The 19,190-nt window shown below is 41.4% G+C and overlaps 1 protein-coding gene across 10 annotated transcripts in view; it reads left to right on the top strand.

Annotated features, from left to right (window-relative positions):
• The window catches only part of ESRRG (estrogen related receptor gamma), a 618,606-nt gene that overhangs the window by 119,794 nt on the left and 479,622 nt on the right, over positions 1-19,190 (top strand). The window lies entirely within an intron of this gene.

The following is a 19,190-nucleotide window of genomic DNA, read 5'->3' as shown; positions in this document are numbered from 1 at the left end:
CACTGAGGATATATTCTGACTGGGGAGACATAATTCAGTGTATGGCAAGAGCTCTGCCTTTGGAATCGGAAGTCGGTATTTAAGACAGCTTTGCTGTTTAGCCTGGTGACCTTGAACAACCCCTTTGGAACTTCCTGAGTGTCAAGGTATTCATCTGTAAAATGGAGATAGTAAGACTTAGCTTGCCCATATCACATGCCAGCTGTCAGGCTCAAAGGACTAGAAGAGTGTGAGTGGTTTGTAGCCGTGAAGATTTTGATGTCTGCTGCCCTGCATTTGTGGTGTTGGTGTTGGAGCTGTTTTGTCTAAGTGCGGTGTTCCTTTAGGACGTGTTTGAGCACCACGGGTTAAAGGTGACAGCGTGATGTGGGACTGGACGCACAGGACAGAGGAGCTGAGGTTTCTGATTCCCCTTAGTATTTGGTTCCTCTTGCTTGTGTCATGGCTCCTGTCTTGGACACGCTGTGAATCACTTAGCATACTTCTCCTACAGTTCATTCCCCCGGACCTGGATCCCATGATTGGCAGGGGAATGTTTCTCCTGATTGCCCCTGGCTCTTCCCCAGCACCTGGAACGGGGTTTGGCGCACAGTAAAGGCTCAGTACATATGCATTGAATGAACATCTGAGGGAGGAAAAAAGGGAAGGAAGAGAGGTAGAAAGGAAGGAAAGAAGGAGAAAAGAAAGGAAGGAAAGCAAGACGTCCATCTCTTTGATAGGTTTAGAAAGCTCGGGTTTTATCAAAGAAAATCCACCTAACAATGAAACAGGAAGGGGAAAAGTTTCATGGAGACTGCCTTGATAAAGATATTTACAAAACTGAAGGTTTTCACTCCTTAATCCTTTAAAAGGAAGTCACAAATTTCTTTTTACAATAATCCCCACAAGTGCTGATATTTTCAGGCACTGAGCTGAAGATAAGGATAATATCCTTGAATTATTCAATAGCGCAATAACAACCTTCGGAAGTTTGCTATGAAAATGCCATTGACTTAGTGTTTCTTTCCTGTCCCCTCTTCTCCCTTTAGAAAGAGAAACTAAAGTTACTGAATTAGTAATTATGTGGCAGTCTGAAAAAAATGTCTTAAGAATTTTAGATTGAAACTATATGGTAATAGTTTCTCTTTCAATTCTTTCTCTCTCTCTGTCTCTTTCAACTCCCCCACCCCCATAATTTTCAGAGGAATTGAGAAGTCAATATTCAACAGGTCTTAACATGCTGGGATGGTGGGACATTCTACTACATTAGAATACTGTCTGCATATGTATCAGAAATGATGAAATCTTCCCTTTTGCTCTTTTTGTGAATGTCCATGTATTTAATCTCTACTAATCTCAACTCGTTTCACTCCCTTTATTATTATTTTTTTAGTTTTAATTTTATTTCTTGAGGGGAGGCAGGGGAAGAGTGAGAAAAAGAATCTTAAGCAGACTCCATGCCCAGTGCACAGGCCACTGAGGGGCTTGATCTCAGCAGCCCCAGATCATGACCTGAACCAAAACCACGAGTCAGATGCTTAACTGACTGAACCATCCAAACGCCCCTACACAGACCATGTATGTTTAATTACACAGGATGTTGGTAAATATCGTGGATATTAGGTCTAGATTTTAGTATTAATTTCATTTTTCTTTTAAACCTCATACTTTGTTCATTCATGAGATTCTGATTAATAAGATAATTATGAGTATTCATTGTGAGTTAAGCCGTATTTCCAAACCAGAGGTTATAATTCAGCTAATGATATTATTGGAATTAATAATGACTTCCAATTTTTCATTGGTTTTAGTCCAACCATGTAACTACTCATCATGTCATCTAGTCATTGAAGTTACTTTTTTCATAGCCAGCATCAGTTTAAAAACGAATCTCAAATCTGATGAGCTACAGTTGTTGATTCTAGAAAGTATTTATTTGGATATTTCCCCTTCCCCGAATTTAAATGACATTGCAGTGACCAATACCAAGTGAATGACTGATTACAAATACTCTGAGTATTGGTTGGCTTAATGTTAGGTTTGAAACAAGCCTAATATTAGTATTAATATGAGCCACGAGACAAGCAAATAACACTTAGGCACACAAATTAATTTATTATTATTATAGTGTTTGCCTTTTCAAAACAAACATAGCTCAGATTCATTTTAATAGAAGAGAAACTGATGTTTGGTGAAGAAAATTATTTGTACACATTGCCTTCCTTAACCTTCTCAACCACGGAAGCCGAGCCTGATTTTGCCTGTTTGGCAGATTGAGAAACTGAGGCTGATTAGCTTCAGTAATTTGCTCCAGCTAATAAGTGGCAGAAACATTATTCATTCCCCCCCTTTTTTTTCTGATTCCAAAGTCCATACATACACGGTCCAACATGCAGTGCTCCAAATGAATACTTTTTAGTTCTAGTGTTTTAGTCAAGTGAAAGTTTTTGGTATATATTTTTGTAACATCCCCGTGTAGTTTTATCTAGTTGTGCTCTTACTGCCAATTTTGGGTTTAGTTTAGAAATTCAAAACATGATTGATTAAAAAAATGTTGTAAGGCCACTTCCCATGTAGCCATGATGGTTAACGCTACCCCTGACTCGTCGCAGCGGCTGCCCCTAGTGACATCACGCCAGCAGGAAGAAGGATCGCTAAATTAGATCAAATTTTGCTAAATGGAAATAATATAACAATGCTGGTTCCTGGAGGAGAAGGTCCTGAAGTATGAATGGATTTCCTTGACTTAACTGCTTTGTGTTATAATGACAACAAGATAGAAATTTTTTTTAACCCTTTAATGTTTGGATTCTGTAAAGCTAAGTTTCCCGTTAAAGGGAAATGTTTTGAAGATGCACTGTGAAAGCCCATTTTTGTAAGTTAATCATTATTATCTTGGAAAAAGAAGAACAGTTTGTTCTTTTGAAGAATAAAATAAAGGTGTTTTTGTTTAAAAAAAAATGTTGTAAACAGTAGCTAACTGATGACCCCCAGAATATTTGAATGTTAGAAAATATGACAGTTACCTATTATTCAGGTATGAATTAACCCCCAAACTTACTACTGGTTTCAAACACAAATAAGGACTTATTCTTTCTTATGGCTTCTGGTGTTTTGAAAATCTAGAAGCAGCTTTGTTGGGAAGTTCTAACATGGGGTCACTCAGGAGGTTGTTTGTCACCTGCAGTTGGATGTTGGCCAACCTACAGTCAAAGGAAGGCTGGAGTTGGGACTGGAGGATCCACTTCCAAAGTGGCCCCTCATACAGCTGTCACGTTTCTTCCTCTCCATATGGGCCTTTCCCAGTGGCATGGAGGATGACATCCCCTTGTGCAAGTGAATTTGGAAAAATTAGGTGGAAGCTTCTGTGTCTTGATAACATAGTCTTGGAAGTCACACTCCGTCACTTCAGTCGTATTGAGGTGGTCCCACTGACTGGACTCAGTTCACTGTTCACTGTTCACACAGAGGTGACTGTCAGGAGGCAAAGGTCATCACAGGCCATCGAGGAGGCTGGCTTTCACAGATACAAATACTGTGTATGTGTAATTTTACAGATCATGTTATATTGATACCAACGTCTTAATTTAATTAATTAATGTATTTATTTATTTTTAAAAAGATTTTATTTATTTATTTGACAGAGATCACAAGCAGGCAGAGAGGCAGGCAGAGAGAGAGGAGGAAGCAGGCTCCCTGCTGAGCAGAGAGCCCGATGCGGGGCTCGATCCCAGGACCCTGAGATCATGACCCGAGCCAAAGGCAGAGGTCCAACCCACTGAGCCACCCAGGCGCCCCAGCAACTTCTAAATTTTAAAGAGTATGAAATAGAGCCCAAGACTTCTTCATACTTCTATAACTTTAGGGAAGAATCTGCCTTAAAATGAATAATGCAATGCGTATAAACTCAGTCTCTTATTAAAGATATAGGAGTGCCTTTGTCACGATGACCACAGGGTAATGTGTGAAAGTGAATCACTATATCGTACACCTGAAACTAATAGAACACTGTATGCTAACTGTACCAAAATTAAAATTAAAAAAATCCCCACAAATTATATACATATCATTTGTTATATGTATATATGATATGTATATGATATGTATATGTATGTGCATGCGCATGTTTGTGTGCTAAATTCATTAACAGTTGGAGATTTGAGCTTGGCTTGTTTCTCATAGGGATTCCTTGCAAAGGTCCATTTCCATGTGCTGAGCTGGGGGAAGCTGTTAATTGCTTGAGCAGGTGACTCTTCTGAGGCAAATGATTTTATTTTATTTTATTATTTTTATTTTTTAAAAGATTTTATTTATTTATATGAAAGAAAGAGAGAGTGAGTGAGAGAGAGCATGAGAGGGGAGAAGGTCAGAGGGAGAAGCAGATTCCCCATGGACACGGGAGCCCAATGCTGGGACTCGATCCTGGGACTCCGGGATTACCACCTGAGCTGAAGACAGTGACTTAACCAACTGAGCCACCCAGGCACCCCAGATGATTTTAATTCACTCTGTTCAAAATGCTGTTATGGTTCTCCAGTTTTCTCAGGAAACTCAGATTATTTCATGATGTCCAAGAAGGCCTGCCCCTCACTGGCCCCCATCTCCTCCTCCTGCTCTCTTATTCCCTTCCCCTCATTTCTCCACTCTAGCCCCTCTGGCCTCCCAGCTATCCCTTACACTTACCAGGTTTGCTCCTGCCACAGGGCCTTGGCATTGGCTGTTGCCTCTACTTGAAATACCCTTTTATATAGCCTTGAGATTAACTCCTTCCATAATTTAAGCGTTTCTCAGATGTTACCTTTTCAATGAGGTCTACATTGACCATTCTGTTTAAACTTGTTGCCCTCTGCTTAGAACAAAGTACCTGAGACAGGGTAGGGGTTCGGAGGAATTAGAAATGAAAGCATAGGGAGGTGCTGACGCTGCTTTTTACTGGCCAGGGCAGTTTGGTATCATCCACTTGGCTCATTTTCAGACACTGGTGATTGGTCTTTGCAAAGAGTCTCTAAACATAGTGATCAAGTGTGAATGTTCTTTATTTCTGTGGAAGATTTCCTGTCATTCGGAAGTCAGCACTATTTCCATCCTCATATCTTTAGAGTTCCAACACAGAAAAAGAACAGAAGAGATGAAAAACACTTCTACTAAGGCATATTATAGGGGACAGGTTGGTATTATTTAAGGGAGGAAATTAATTGAGCCATTTCTGTAGACATTAGGCAAATTGTTTTGCTTGGAGTTAAAAAGCAGCTGGGGAGTATTAAAGTATAGGGTGCCTGCATGTACTTTATGATGCTCTTAGCTTATGACCTTATATTGCTTTTATTTCTCTATTAAATCAAGATATATCTCATTGAGGCTGCCATCCCACCTGACACAGCATGGTTGGTTTTGGTGCATGTGGACAGAATTGTCTCTGATGAAATGGAAAGGCGCATCTGTCTTTGACATGCGCATAGTGTGGACAGTCTCCAGGCTAGAATTTGGAACCACATGAATCTCCATGGAGTGGGAACGGAGTGCATACACCCTCACCGTGGGAGCCAAGTGCTTTGCTGAGTTTCTACCGTCCCTACCCCCGAAGCTGTGTCTTGCCTTCTTCTCTGTGAGTTTCCAGTGAAATGTCCCTACAAGGTCCTTTGTTTGGTATTAATACAGCGAGAGGCAACGGAGCTTTTCCAGTTTATGAAACATCTACAGAAATTGAAACTCTGTAGGAGATAACTGTCATGGCTTGAATTGTATCCCCCTCCCAGATGTTGAAGTTCTAACTTCCAGTACCTCAGAAGGTGACAAGGATCAGGAATAGAGTCTTTGTAGATGATCACGATGAGATGAGGTCTTTAGGGCAGGTCTTAAGCCGATATGACTGGTATCCTTAGAAAAGAGAGAAATTTGGACACAGAGAGAAGCACCAAGAGCCTGGTGTGTAGAGATGAGTTTTCATTGCTATAAGCCAGGGGACTTGGAAGATTGCCAGTGAACCCCCCAGAAGCTAACTGAGAAGAATGGAACAGATTGTCCCTCCCAGCCCTGTGAAGGAACCAACGCTGGTGACATTTTGGTTTTGGACTTTTCACCTCCAGAATTCGGAGACAATACATGTCTGTGCTTAAGCCATCTGTCTGTGGCACTTTGTCACTGTAGCCCTAGGGAGCTAATACAGTCACTGTTCTCTCACATCATAAAGCAGGCCTTCAGCTGCACTCAGGTAACACCAGAACAATCAACTTAGCACATTTTGGTTGTGAAAAAACTTAAGTACAAGATGTATGGACTAGATTAGCCTCATGTAATGAAGTAGTTATTTAACTCGCATTTCCATGGAATGCTATTTGTGAATGACAGTAGCTTGATATCGATATCCCTGCTACAGAATGACATTAGATATTATTTGGGTATTAGAAGAGAAGCATGAAGAGGTATTACCCCTTTGGGACCAAACATGGAAATGATCTAGTCTATTCTCTTCATGTTAGAGAAGAAGGGACTAGAGGTGAGTACTGTGCCGCAGTAGGACCACAGGAGCTAGGAAGGAGCCTTGATCTAAGATTCCCAACCACTCTTGTTTTTAAGACCAAATTTCCTCTTGTAAAGTCTGAATCATCACAGAGTAGCTACTCAACCATTGTTTGCTAGAGGAATAAATGAGCCTTAAGAAGTTTCAAGTCAGTCTTTAGAGTTTGGGTAAAATAGGAGATATTTTTCATTAGCTGAAGTAGTTCAAAATGTTACTACTTGGGATGGGACGAAAAGTGGACCTGAGCTGGCCTGATCCTGGTGTGCCCCCGCTTTGCTGTGTGAATCTGAACAGGTCAACCCTTCTAGGCCTTAGGCATATCGTCTTCCCAACAGAGATGAGACTACCTTGCAAGCTTATTGTTAAGTATGAGATAATGTATGTAAAACATGGAACACAGTTCTGAGCACTTAAGTGTATGGTAGTGACTCTTTTCATTTAATCATGTTTAAAAACTATACATACAATGACTAATCTCTTCACATACATCGAAACTGTGCTGTTGATATGGCTGGTGCCTTTGAGCCTGGTTTTGATGAATAATGATGGGATGTGAACCCAGTGGCAGCTCTCATCTTCCTGCAGTTTTTCTTTTATCCCGGGTGACGGGGGCTCTGTGGTCAAGAGAGAGGGTAAATGGAATAGTTCACATAAGAGTGAGATCCACACCCTTCTCTTTTCTGACCCATTGTGTACCCCAGCCTAAGAGTCACAGATGTTCAGAGGTAACAGACCGCGCCCGGCGTGGTTATTTGAGGAGCGCTCAGGACAGGAGGAAATCGCACACTTGCTCCAGCCCGGGGTTCCTGGGTGGCATGAACCACGCAAACATGAGTGTCCGTGTTTGGGTATCGTTTCTGAAATCTGCTGCAGAGACTGGCTATCATCCGGATTGTCCTAATGGTCATTTATAATTTCGTCATAAATCATGTAAATGTGTTGAAATGCACTCTGAATCCATTTCTGTTTTTCTTACTTGTCCAGTACCGTGAGGATTAGGAGAGCTAGTTTACTTCATGCTGTAGGAAGGATAGTTCCACTTACCTCTTATAACGAGAGGGATTAAGAGTATACTCATATATGCACACTGCTGAGCCTAAAAATCACTGGAAACTGATTCTTAATAGTGAGAATATAAATACTAAAATGTGAGCAAAATGCTAAATTATGTAGGGATAATGAAACAATAGAAAATATTAGAAATGGCTTTATAGTTGCAAAAATGAAGTAATGTCTAGGTAAAGTATGCCGTTTTCAAAACCTATTTTTAGACTGATCTCACCCAGCGAAATGAGGATAGTACAGTAAAATAGTAGGAATATAATCGTCCCATGTTGGTAGGCCAACGACACTGGCAAAGGTGTAGAAAAAACGTGTTAACATTTGGAAGTTCATTTTTAGTTTCTTTCTTTCTTTTTCTTTGTCCTAACTTTCTCCTGCCACTTTAAGGAGGAGAGTCATAGACAGGGTTGGTATCTGTTCCTCAGCTAAATCATCTCTTTTACATTTGAGGTATTAGGCTTTTCGTGCATTTTATTATAAGAAACAATTGCTTGAAAACAGGGCTTTTGTTTCATAAGAGGGTAGCTGCTTCCACTTGAAATCACAATCCTTTGTGATATTAAAATTAGCTCCTTAGCAGGAACTATGATGTCACTAAAGGTGGGGAAGCAGCCAGGGCAAGCAGCAAGTGGATCAATCCTCAGGAAACAAAGATCCTGTTTTCATGCAAATACCTTTCGTGATTAAAAAAGGAAAAAAAAAAAAAAACTGAGCATAGGTGAAAGAGCTGTTGGTGCTCCATTTTTAGAGAACTAGCTGGAAGCTATTTAGGCTTGTAAACTGGTGACCTTTACAGTTCTCTCAAGGTTAATGGGGTCCAGGAAAATGGTAATGTAATAATTCCACTTTCTTGGATGTCCCGCTGCCTTACACCGTATGTCCCTCAAATTTGCTCGTGTTTTGTAGGGTGGAGGAGGCTGACGTTGCTTATAAAATCTATCGGGAATCCCTCTGTTCCTATTCTAAGCTTCTTTCTATTTAGAATTACCCGAGGAGAGAGGAAAGATGACCCCGGTGAGGAAATTGTATACATTCTCCCTTTGATTCGTGGAAAATGCGAAGCCGCGATTTGTAGCTCAAATATAAAATAGCAAGGGGTCTTTGTTGTGAGAAACCTGTACTGTAACATCACAACTCTTCAAGTGTAGGACCTCCGTAGCCAGAAAACCTCAAAGCTTGGGGATTCAGGAGATGCGTGTTCCTGAAATACACATCTCGGTCTCCCGTCTGTACCCCGCTGCAGGGCAAAAGGGGAGCTGGTCCCGCCTCTTCTGAACAGCCAGGGAGGAGAAGCTGAACGTGGGTTTGTGTTTCTGTCCTGGGGCTGCCAAGTGAAGTGGCTGCTGCCTCCCCAATGTCCTGCCGGTGTCAGGCTCTGCAGGGCTGCCTTGAAGGAGCTCTTGAGAGGCCAAGTGTTTTGGTGTTATCAAGAGGGGCTCATTACACCGAGGGAATCAATTTAGAATGACTTTAATGGGATTGGGAGTCGAACTGCAATAGAGCCCTATGACAAAGAGAATTTAAAGTACCCTGTATTTATTATGCCTTTCTCTCTTTAATTATGTCTGTCTTTAATATTCTACTGTTAGCTCCTTTAATGTTTTTCTTCTCCACGTTTTTGGCATTTTTATGATTTGCAGTTCCATTCTAAATGGGCACATGTCATAATGTCATCTAATTCTATTGAGAAAAATGCCCCCGTTTCCTGTGGCTCTTGGCCAAGCCATACTATTACTTTTGATTCGGATATATTTTTTTTTTTCCACAGATTACGTAGACTGTGCAATATGAAGTAGAAGATTCTTTCCGATCTGAAAAGGAGATTTAATGCTCTCTTTTGCAAGCTCCTTGGGGGCATATGTGATAATGTCTTACAGTTCAATTCTTTTTTTTTTTTTTTAATTTCTTTTCAGTGTTCCAGCACTCATTGTTTATGCACCACACCCAGTGCTCCACACAATACGCGCCCGTCTTAATACCCACCACCAGGCTCACCCAACCCCCCACCGCCTCCCTTCCAAAACCCTGAGTTCCTCAGAGTCCACAGTCTCTCATGGTTCATCTCCCCCTCCAATTTCCCCCAACTCCCTTCTCCTCTCCATCCCCCCATCTCCTCTATGTTATTCCTTATGCTCCACAAATAAGCAAAACCATATGATAATTGACTCTCTCTGCTTGACTTACTTCACTCAGCATAATCTCTTCCAGTCCTGTCCATGTTGATACAAAAGTTGGGGATTCATCCTTTCTGATGGAGGCATAATACTCCATAGTGTATATGGACCACATCTTCCTTATCCATTTGTCCGTGGAAGGGCATCTTGGTTCTTTCCACAGTTTGGCGTTACAGTCCAATTCTTAACACCTAACACAGTGTCTGGTCACTGGGAGTGCTTAGTAACTGTTGGTTAAATAAATGAATAAGTGAATGAATGAATAAATGAGTGAGTGAATGAATGTCAGCATTCAGACCTAATCACGCTAGACTCTCAGTATTCCTGTAAAATAGGTGTTGCCCTCTGCTGTCTGGGCCAGGGGAGAGCCCAGCGTGTCAGGGGTATAGTGAATACATGATATGATAGACTGAAATCAAAGTCCAAACAGTTTTGGATGTTCCTTGACTTTTTCTCATCTTCTCTTCATTCATTTATTTATTCATCTGTCAAAATAAGGACCCTACTATGTGCAAATTATATGACATTTTCCCCCTCTCCTTTCTTCTTGACTGTTCTTTGTCACTTCTTCTCTATCTGTTCATCTCTTTTGATGTTTACTCTTGTTTTCCTTTGGATCTCACCTATCACTCTGTCATCTACTCTTTCTTCCTTGCATCGCCTTACTCTTTTCTTGCTTCCTACTTTTCCCTTGATCTCCTCTAGAACTTATTTCTACTTCCAGTCCTCTGTATTTGTACATGTTACACTGTCCTTTCAAAAACACATCCTTTTGTCTCCTCATCTACCCATTCCTTCTTTTCTTTCTCTGTAATGTCCAAAGAAGTAGAGACCTAGTCCTATAAGGAATCATCCCAGATGTTTCACCTTCATTTCAGAACCTTGCTTGGGTTTGTTTATGACAACCGTTCATCAGATCTATTCTGTTATATTCAGGTAAGATCGTGCCTAAAACCCTTCAAACACAGGATAAACTGTCCTTTTAGAAAATGTCAATGAAAGCCCTCCCCAAATGTTTGACTTTCCATAGTGACCTACCTTTTGAATTTTGTCTTTGCCTAGAGACCCCGGTCCCTTCTATATTTCTGTCATCCTCTGCTTTATATGCAGAGAGGCCTTATAACAACAAAAATAAAAACAAAGTAGAATTTGATCAAAATACAAGGTTGCTTTACAGTAGAACTCAAAGTATAGGAAAATAGAGCTATGAAAGAGAAAAAAAATGCTATAAACCATTCTTAAAAGTCTGACCTCATTGATTTATTCACTAAAATTCATTAAACTCTCAATAACGTATTAGTTGACCAGGGATTCAACAGTGAATAAGACCAGACTCCTCCTAAGGGAAATAATATTGAAGCGTCGTGTGGGAAGGGACCTGATAAGAGTGTAAGAATGGCACCCAACCCAGAACTTGGAAGCTTGGAAGAAATGGCAGTTACTCTGAGTCAGGAAGGATAATTTAACAGTCAATAGGAAACATGGTGGAAGGCAGTGATCCATATGTGGCAGTTGGAAGCATTATAGGAACAACATGGCTGGGGCATATGGTTTCTGTGATGTGAATACAGGGAAGGAGGCCATCGGGTTGAAACCATCAAGGTCTTATTGGCTATGCTAAGGAGTATGGAGCTCATCCTGGAGCAATGAAAGCCACTGAAGGATTTTAAACAGGGGTGTCGTGTTTGGAGAGATGTTCTGGAAGTATCATGGAGAATGGATGGAGTAAAATCACAGATGGTTACCATGAGGAGGTTGCAGTCATTAAGGGGAGAAATGGCAGTCACCTTGGCCAAGGTGGTGATGGTGGGCATGGAGGTGACAAGGAATTGAGGGCATATGAAAAGGATAGATGCACAGGCCATGCTGATATATTGGATGCAAGAGATGAAGGAAGAGTAGGGCGGTCAAGAATGGTGTTCACTCTCTTGGGCCCTGAGGAAAGGTGCTATTTCGGAGGAGACATCTCAGTTATCTTTGATCTTTAAGTGCAGGTCAGTGTTCCTAAAAGCTTCCACATGGGCATCCCTGAAGGCTAATGCCATCTTCTATCTCATCACAGTGAACAGCAGGGCTGGCTTCTGAAGGTGCTCTCGTTTGTTTGCAGAAATCCCGTTCAGCAACAGCAAGGCCACCGAGGGCCAGGGACATACTCGTACGCTATTGAGCAGCTCAGATTGAATTGAGTGTTGTCAAATAAATGGTTCAAAGAGATTTCTTAGTGTCCCTTATGGATGAGTTGAGTCAAAATCACTGTACCGGGATGTCTATTTGTGTATGTGTTAATATGTGTATGTGTGCACACATGTGTTCATACATGTATGTCCGTTCACAGTGTGCACGCGCATGTATGTGTGTGTGTTTGTGTCTAGAAATACGTCTCTTCCAGTGTCTCCATCACTGGGAGGATCTTATTTAATGCCTCTGAAATGCTGGTGGTGCTTGTGGTGATGTGGAGACCTACACGAGCCACTGGAGAGGAGCCACTAACCCATTTCCACAAAAGTAAGCCAGTCAGTTATAATGATTTTTTTTTCACGGCCTAAAGTCTGGACTAAATTTGCACTGGTGACTTCAAAGTGAGTGACTCTGTAGCCCATTACCAGTCCCCTGAGATACGTAATCCACTTTAAAGATACATTTTAAATAGTGTACTATGGGAAATGTAGTTAGCAAGCTCAGATATGCTTACATTTAAGATCTCTCAGAAATGCACTTACAGATTTAAGAAAAAAAAATCTTTGCATGGAGTAAAATGCGCATGAAAGATGATTCATTTTATTAGAGCAATTAAAACATTGGCTCCTATTTTCATCCATCATACTCGTGAAATAAAAATATATTGGAGAAAAAGTGATATTTACCTGAAGATAAAATTTAAAATATAAGGAAGATAAAAGTCCTTTTTTTTTTTCTGAAAGAAGTAACTGAAAATCTGCCATAGGTTATAATTCAGGCAGAACCTCATCATTATGGACCAGGAGCCAGAGTGAGATCATTGTGGAACAGGAGCCAGGGTGAGCGCAATCTCTACCCAATATTTTTTGAGGCACAAGTGTAGCCAGGAGTGAGTCATTCAACAGGGTACCTCAGAGGTGGAGGGTCTTGGATATAAATGGGCAAGACTGCGGTACAGGAAAATCCGTCACCTTCACCTTGGACGTGCCGTCATCAGCTCCCGGTGAGTTCACAGAAATCAACTTCTCCGATTCCGGTCCGTGCCTCAGGCCATGTCCACACTGCAGTGATGCTTCAGGTGACTCAGAGATGGCTCATGAATTCGACTGTCTCTGCTCCCAAACTCCAAGTGATATAACCTTTCTTTCTTGGGTTGCAAATAACTTATGTAAAAATAGCATGGGGAATGATTAATCTGTGTGGACTTTGCTCATTGCCTTCCTCTGAGAACGTGCCAGTGAAGAGAGAACCGGAGTCTTGGGTTCTGTCAAGGAAAGGTAGGAGAAGGAGGGAGAGGGCCAGGGAGGGAAGGCTTTCCTTTACCTTGTCTGTTTGTTCAACATCTGTCTGTGCAGGGTGTCAAGAAGACTTGGGACTTGGAGAAATATGTGGGGCTGAATGTACCACCTTGCAGACTTATTTTAAAGGATGAATGAAATCATTCATAGATTCATTCACTCATCAAGTATGCATTGAGGTTTTACTCATTGGTAGAAAAGTAAATAATACAGAGTTCCTGCTCTCATAGAACTTACGTTCTAGTGGTTGAGTAAATCAGATACACAATTGAACAAATAAATATTTAAAATATCAGCAGGTGGGTGATAAAGCAGGTTAAGGAGTGAGAAGTACCAAGTTGTCGTGCTATTCTACATATGGTGAGAAGGGAAGCCTCTTTGATGTCAGAGGTGTTCTTGTTCAGTGCCTTTCGCAATGAATAAAGTGAAGAGGGAAAAGTAGAGGGAAGCTTCTAGCACAGTGCTGGGCACATGGTTAGCACTTAATCAGTCGTCACTCCTATTATAATTACTGTCATCATGATCCTTGATAATAATGGTACACATTAAGCCTGCATGTCCTTTGGAAAATTTTGAGAGTCTAGAAAACATCATAGGTATGTTTTTTTTTATTTTTGTTTTTGTTTTTGTTTTTTACGGCACACTTATATTGGAATTCTGTATCTGTATATATAAAGATCTTTTATTTTCAGTTACAATTTAACTTTGGGGATAGCTAATCATGTTCAAAGGAAAATCAACAAAAGCTAATTGTTTTGTGTGGTTAAATATCTTGAGACATTTCCCCCCCATTTTTACAATTAAAAATGTCTTGCCTACCTACATTGTGTCACGCCCTGGAGAAACAAAAATGTAAAATTGAGATTTTGCCCTCAGGAAGCTTATAATCTTATTTTTTTCCCTTAGTAATTCAGGAGTCTTGCACTGTTTGTTTGAATAGAAACTGTAGGAGGGATTTATATGCTGACAAGGCTCTGGAGAGTGTAGAAAAAAACAAGTTGCATTTGAGTGTTAACTTTGATGTTTGTTTAGTTTTATAAAATATGTAAGAGGCTTTTCCATTAGTGAATAAGACTTCCCAAAAGCTTTCAGAGTCTCATGTCACAAGTAGTTAAATATTGCTAAAGGGGGAGTCACCAGGACTGATGGCTTGGAAACCGTAGTGCTGTGTCTGTGGTTTAGGGACATGTGGCCAAAGTGAAGCCCCCACTCCCGTCTGAACTGAGGTCGCTCAGGTCCAACTGACTCATTTGGTCTGAAAAATCCAGACGACATGGGAATCCGGAATTCACTTGGCAACCCTCTCTTATCCTTTGGCCTTTGTGAACAGCCTGTCACACCTGTCTGGGGCGAGCTAGGGATGGAATCTCAGCTCAGGTGTAAGTCAGTGCTGGAATGAAGTAGAATTTGGGAAAAGCGATTTGCACGGGAGAGGCACGTGGGGTGCGTCACGTGGCACAAATGAAACACGCCTGGAAATTGCTTTCCAGGGTCTGTTCCCGTTCTTCGCAAAGTCTTTTTGGGTTTAGGTTAGGTCTGGGACCGGACATGGCACCTGCTCAGAGGGGCTCGCCCTTGCGATAGCAGAGCCGTGGCTTGCCCTGCTACCTCACTTCTCTGGGTTTTGTTCTTCAGAGGAACATCCTGTTCTATTCTATCCTGGTCTGTAGTTTCCTATTAGGTATGCATCTGTGTGTTCATCGTAGATCCTATTATATGTGTAAGCCTCGAAAGGGCAGGAACTCTGCTTATTCACCTTTGTATGCCCAGCGCTTGGCCCAGAGTGGGCTCCCAATGAATATTTGCTGAATTAATGAGGTGTGGCGATGAGACGCGAAAGTAGCAGCAAGTACCAACAGTAAAACCCGTGGGACTCGAGAGAGTTTAGCGAAGGACGCTCAAGATGGGAGCTCAGAGCAAGGCTTCTAATATCTGTTTAGATGGCAGAGCCCTTGGTGCTCTTTTCAGGTCCATACGGAATAGTGACACATGAAATTAACTATTTTTTCTACCCTAAGCTACAAAGGTAGTATTATATGCCAGACACTGAAAGAATTGTATGGATGGGGCTAAGTCATTTGCATCAGTTCCTTTTAATTATGCATAATTTTAACCTTTAAAAACTTTTTCTTTTTTAATTTTTGGGTAGGGAGTATTATTCAGCTTTAACAATAAGACTCATTGATTCAGGTTACAAAGCATCCAGGTCCTGGAGTGGGGGCGCACATTGATTACAAGCCACCGTTCTGGCAACATCGTCTTTGACCTTCAAGCTATCCTTCAGGTTCTATCCTTTGCTGACACGACTGACAAAATCTGGATGGCTTGACCCAAGAGTAGACCCCTGCTGGCAAAATCCCTAATAATGACATTCCTTTGTGAATTCAGATAATTTTAAGAGAATTTGCTGGGTACGACAGAGGTTTTCTTAATGTTGCTGTAGGTTATTTATGTAGCTTGTTAATCATCCACATTTCAACTAAGAGTCATTATAAAGGGCTCAGGATATCTCCTTTCCCCCTGAACCTCACCTCCTCACACATCAGTCATCTCTCAGAAAGTAAACCTCTCCCAGAAAGTAAACGTCAGGCAACTGTTCAAACATCCCAGCAATTACTGATACAGAATACCGTTCTTCTCACCAGTCCTTCCCAGTCTTCTAAATATCTGCCGTTGAGGCATAGAGCAAGCTCGTGGGAATGAAGACACTGCTGGGAAGCAGCAGGCGAGCTGCAGGAACGTACTTCTTCTCTGAGTATAAAGGAAGAGGTGAAACATCCCTGAGTTGTTGGGCACAAGTGAGTGATGTGTACACATCAGAAGGGAGGAAGGACATTAGGGGCTGCATTTAAACACACTCATGTATACATGTTATCAAAGATGTGGGCTGAGCTTTCTGATTGGTGGTATCTCAAAAAATCATATGTTGCTTAATGAATTTAACTGGAGAAAGGGCGATGCATTCAGTAAATCTAGAAATCTCTCTTTTTGAATGAAAAGATACTGGTGTGTGATGCCTAGTTTCATCTATTGACAGGAATTCTCTATGCTTCAGTTTTCAGACAAGGAATGAAATACAGACAGTAGGCACTTGGGCAGGCCAGGACTCCCTCCGCAGCATCTGCCTCTCAGGTATCGTGGCAGAGGTGTGATTGTTGCCATTCCAGGTGAGGGCTATGGCTGGGGGGCTGCAGTTAACTCTTGGCCTTCCCTTGAATGGAATCGAAAACTAGAGGCACTCCAAAAATACGTAAGAAGCTTTTTCTTGTTCTTTCTGCACATGTATTTTCTCATTCAGTTTTATCTGAATAAGAACTCATAATAGACATTCTCCTTGAGATGCAGTGAGTTACTAGGGATAAAGGGGGAGGCTGCCCAGAAGTGTCTCATTCTGCTCCCCAAAGACACAGGTCACCTGGGAAGAGATACAAGAATAGCACCTGGAAAGGCCAGAATCTTGAGCAGGGGAAGATACACGTGTGAAGTTACCCAACCCAGAGAATGATCCACAAAGAGAACCCAAGTATGAACTGAACAGTCAAGCCATCAGATCAGAACCCACTGCATCTGGGAGGGGGTTTCCCAAACAAAAGGGCAGAAAATTAAGGAGGAGGTCGGAATCAAGTGCTAGACAAACAAGGAAGCTGAGGAAGGAGCCCCATAAGGCAGGTAAGAGGTGGGGGGCAGTAAGCTTATTACCCATTCCCTGTATCTACAGGCAAAACCCACCCTGAGTGTTGAAAGTGACAGTGAAGGAAGTAAAGGGTAAGTATGAGGCATCCGGGCAGAGGTCAGGGCAAGATAACACAGTCTGTCACAGTCCAAAAAGTCTCTAGTTTTCATGGAATAGCTGAATGCTGATGGTAAGTTGTCTTCCCCCTGAAGTCTCTGAGTCAAGGTGACTAGAAAGCAAAGATGCTGGTGGTTGTATACAGCTTCTGGACTTAATTATAATTAGTAACGTAATAGTAATTATGCAACTCCGGGTGTGTCTTTACTTTCTTCCAAATGTGTTTTCTTTCTTGAGGCTTAAATACCCCAGAGCCTTCATTTGAATTCCCACAGAAATAGAGCCCAGGACAAAGATCCAATGGCAAGCAGTTTATTTGGGAAGTGATCTCAGTAGAAAAGTAAAGAAATAAGATAGAGAAGGGAAGGCAACCAACAGAAGATTTTGTAATCAAGGGAGTTATAACCAGAGCTCTGTCCTGCTGGAGAACTCTGGGAAGCCTTAGAGGGATCCACCAAGAAGGGAATGAGATACAGTATTTGCACACCAGCTCTTGTATCACTTCTTGGTGAGGGCTTCAGTGGGAGATGATTGCTTGGCACATCACGACACAAGCAAGTGAGCAAGCAAGCGGACCATCATGGTGGCCAAGGGATGCCTTCTGGGAAAAAAAAATAAAGGGAGATGATGACAGTTGTGGTAGCCTATACTGAATTGGTAAGGGAGAAGGGATAAAAGCAGGGTACTGGAGGCCTCTGGCCTATCTCTGTAGTACTTTGGCTAACTGTCCTGGTCTTAAGCCCACACGGTGGGGAAAAAAAAAATGATAGACATGAAATGAGTGTCTTCATTAAGCTCTGAACCTGGACTTTTTCTATAGGATCTAGATGGACAGCTTAGATAAAACCTTCAACATCCCTTCACAGGCCTTTTCTCCCTGAAATTCAGTTTTCCCCTTGAAGAGGAAGTATGGTTATAATGGAATCACATCCATTATTATAAGACACACATCCTAAGATGTTCCAGACCTTTAGCACTGGACACGTATTTCCAAGTAGGAAGGGGAAGCTGGACCAGGCAACAGCAATGATAATTCTCCCCTTGGAGAATCACTGGTACCACTAGCATTCTGCTTCTTTATGAGTTGTTGGCGTTTTACATTTTTGGTTCAAGCATGCCTGCATGGTCCCTCTCTTGAATACAGCCATGCTAGACAAAGCATATAAAATTAAAAATTGCAAATTAGCTACAAAAGTGAACATTTGTTCCAAATGAGAAAGGGAGTCACAACAAAATTTAAATTTAGCAAAGCTTACACTATCAAAATATTAAAAATTCAGAAAAGTAACAAAAATTTAATTAGTTCTTTGACATTCCTCTGTAAAACAGTTTTTCCCACCTTTTATGGCTTCATGCTCTTTGACTGCCTCTTCATATGACAACAAAGATTTTGTAATATCATTTTCTAGAGAGAGAATAGAAAGATAATTTAGTCTTTCCTCTAGCATGTTGATTGAAATTTGCTTTTTGTTATTGATAGTTTAAGAAAACTTCTTTCAGTTACAGTACTCATTATTGGCAATGTTATGCAAATTTTTAGGATTGTTGTCAAGTTTTGGAAAAACTCTGTCAAGCTTCTTTCATATATGAGCTATGAGACTTAGAGAAATCTTCTCGACTACAACTTGTTTCGGACATTTCAAACCTTATTTTTCTTCCATGATCCATATAGTCAGTAACCTCAAAGGACTCCTTTACCCCTCTCTATGACCCTTGGCCCTGTATTCTCAGACATGTTGGTACCAATGGTTAATAGAGTAGTGGGAGCCCTCTTGTGGGTTACTCCTGCATGGGGTGACTAACGGTAGTTCAACTCTATGTGGACATGATTGTGAGCCACATAGCTAGACACGTTAAACTCAAGTGAAACATACAACCAGCTTATCTGTCTCATAGTCAAATGCCAAGAATTCCTGAAGTCGCTCTAGGCCATCCAACCAAGGAGAGTATGGAGGGGAAGTCGGAGCTCAGTTGTTGTTGAAATTTCTTGCTTTAGGAAATGTCACCCAAATATCTAAGAGTGTATGCACAGGACCGTAGTGAAGAGACCTAAAGCTTAGATTCCCCTTAGCTTTACTACCTTTGTTTACTGTACAGTTTTTAGAAGCTATCATGGTCTTTGCTTATTTCACATCCTGTCCGGAAGACCTGTATTCTAGCTCCCAAGGACTGGTATACATCACTATGGA

Source organism: Lontra canadensis, unplaced genomic scaffold (assembly GCF_010015895.1).
Source record: "Lontra canadensis isolate GAN:19392208 unplaced genomic scaffold, GSC_riverotter_1.0 scaffold46, whole genome shotgun sequence".
Classification (NCBI taxonomy): domain Eukaryota; kingdom Metazoa; phylum Chordata; class Mammalia; order Carnivora; family Mustelidae; genus Lontra; species Lontra canadensis.
The sequence above is the reverse complement of the archived record's forward strand: the minus strand, read 5'-3'. Positions and strand labels throughout refer to the sequence as shown.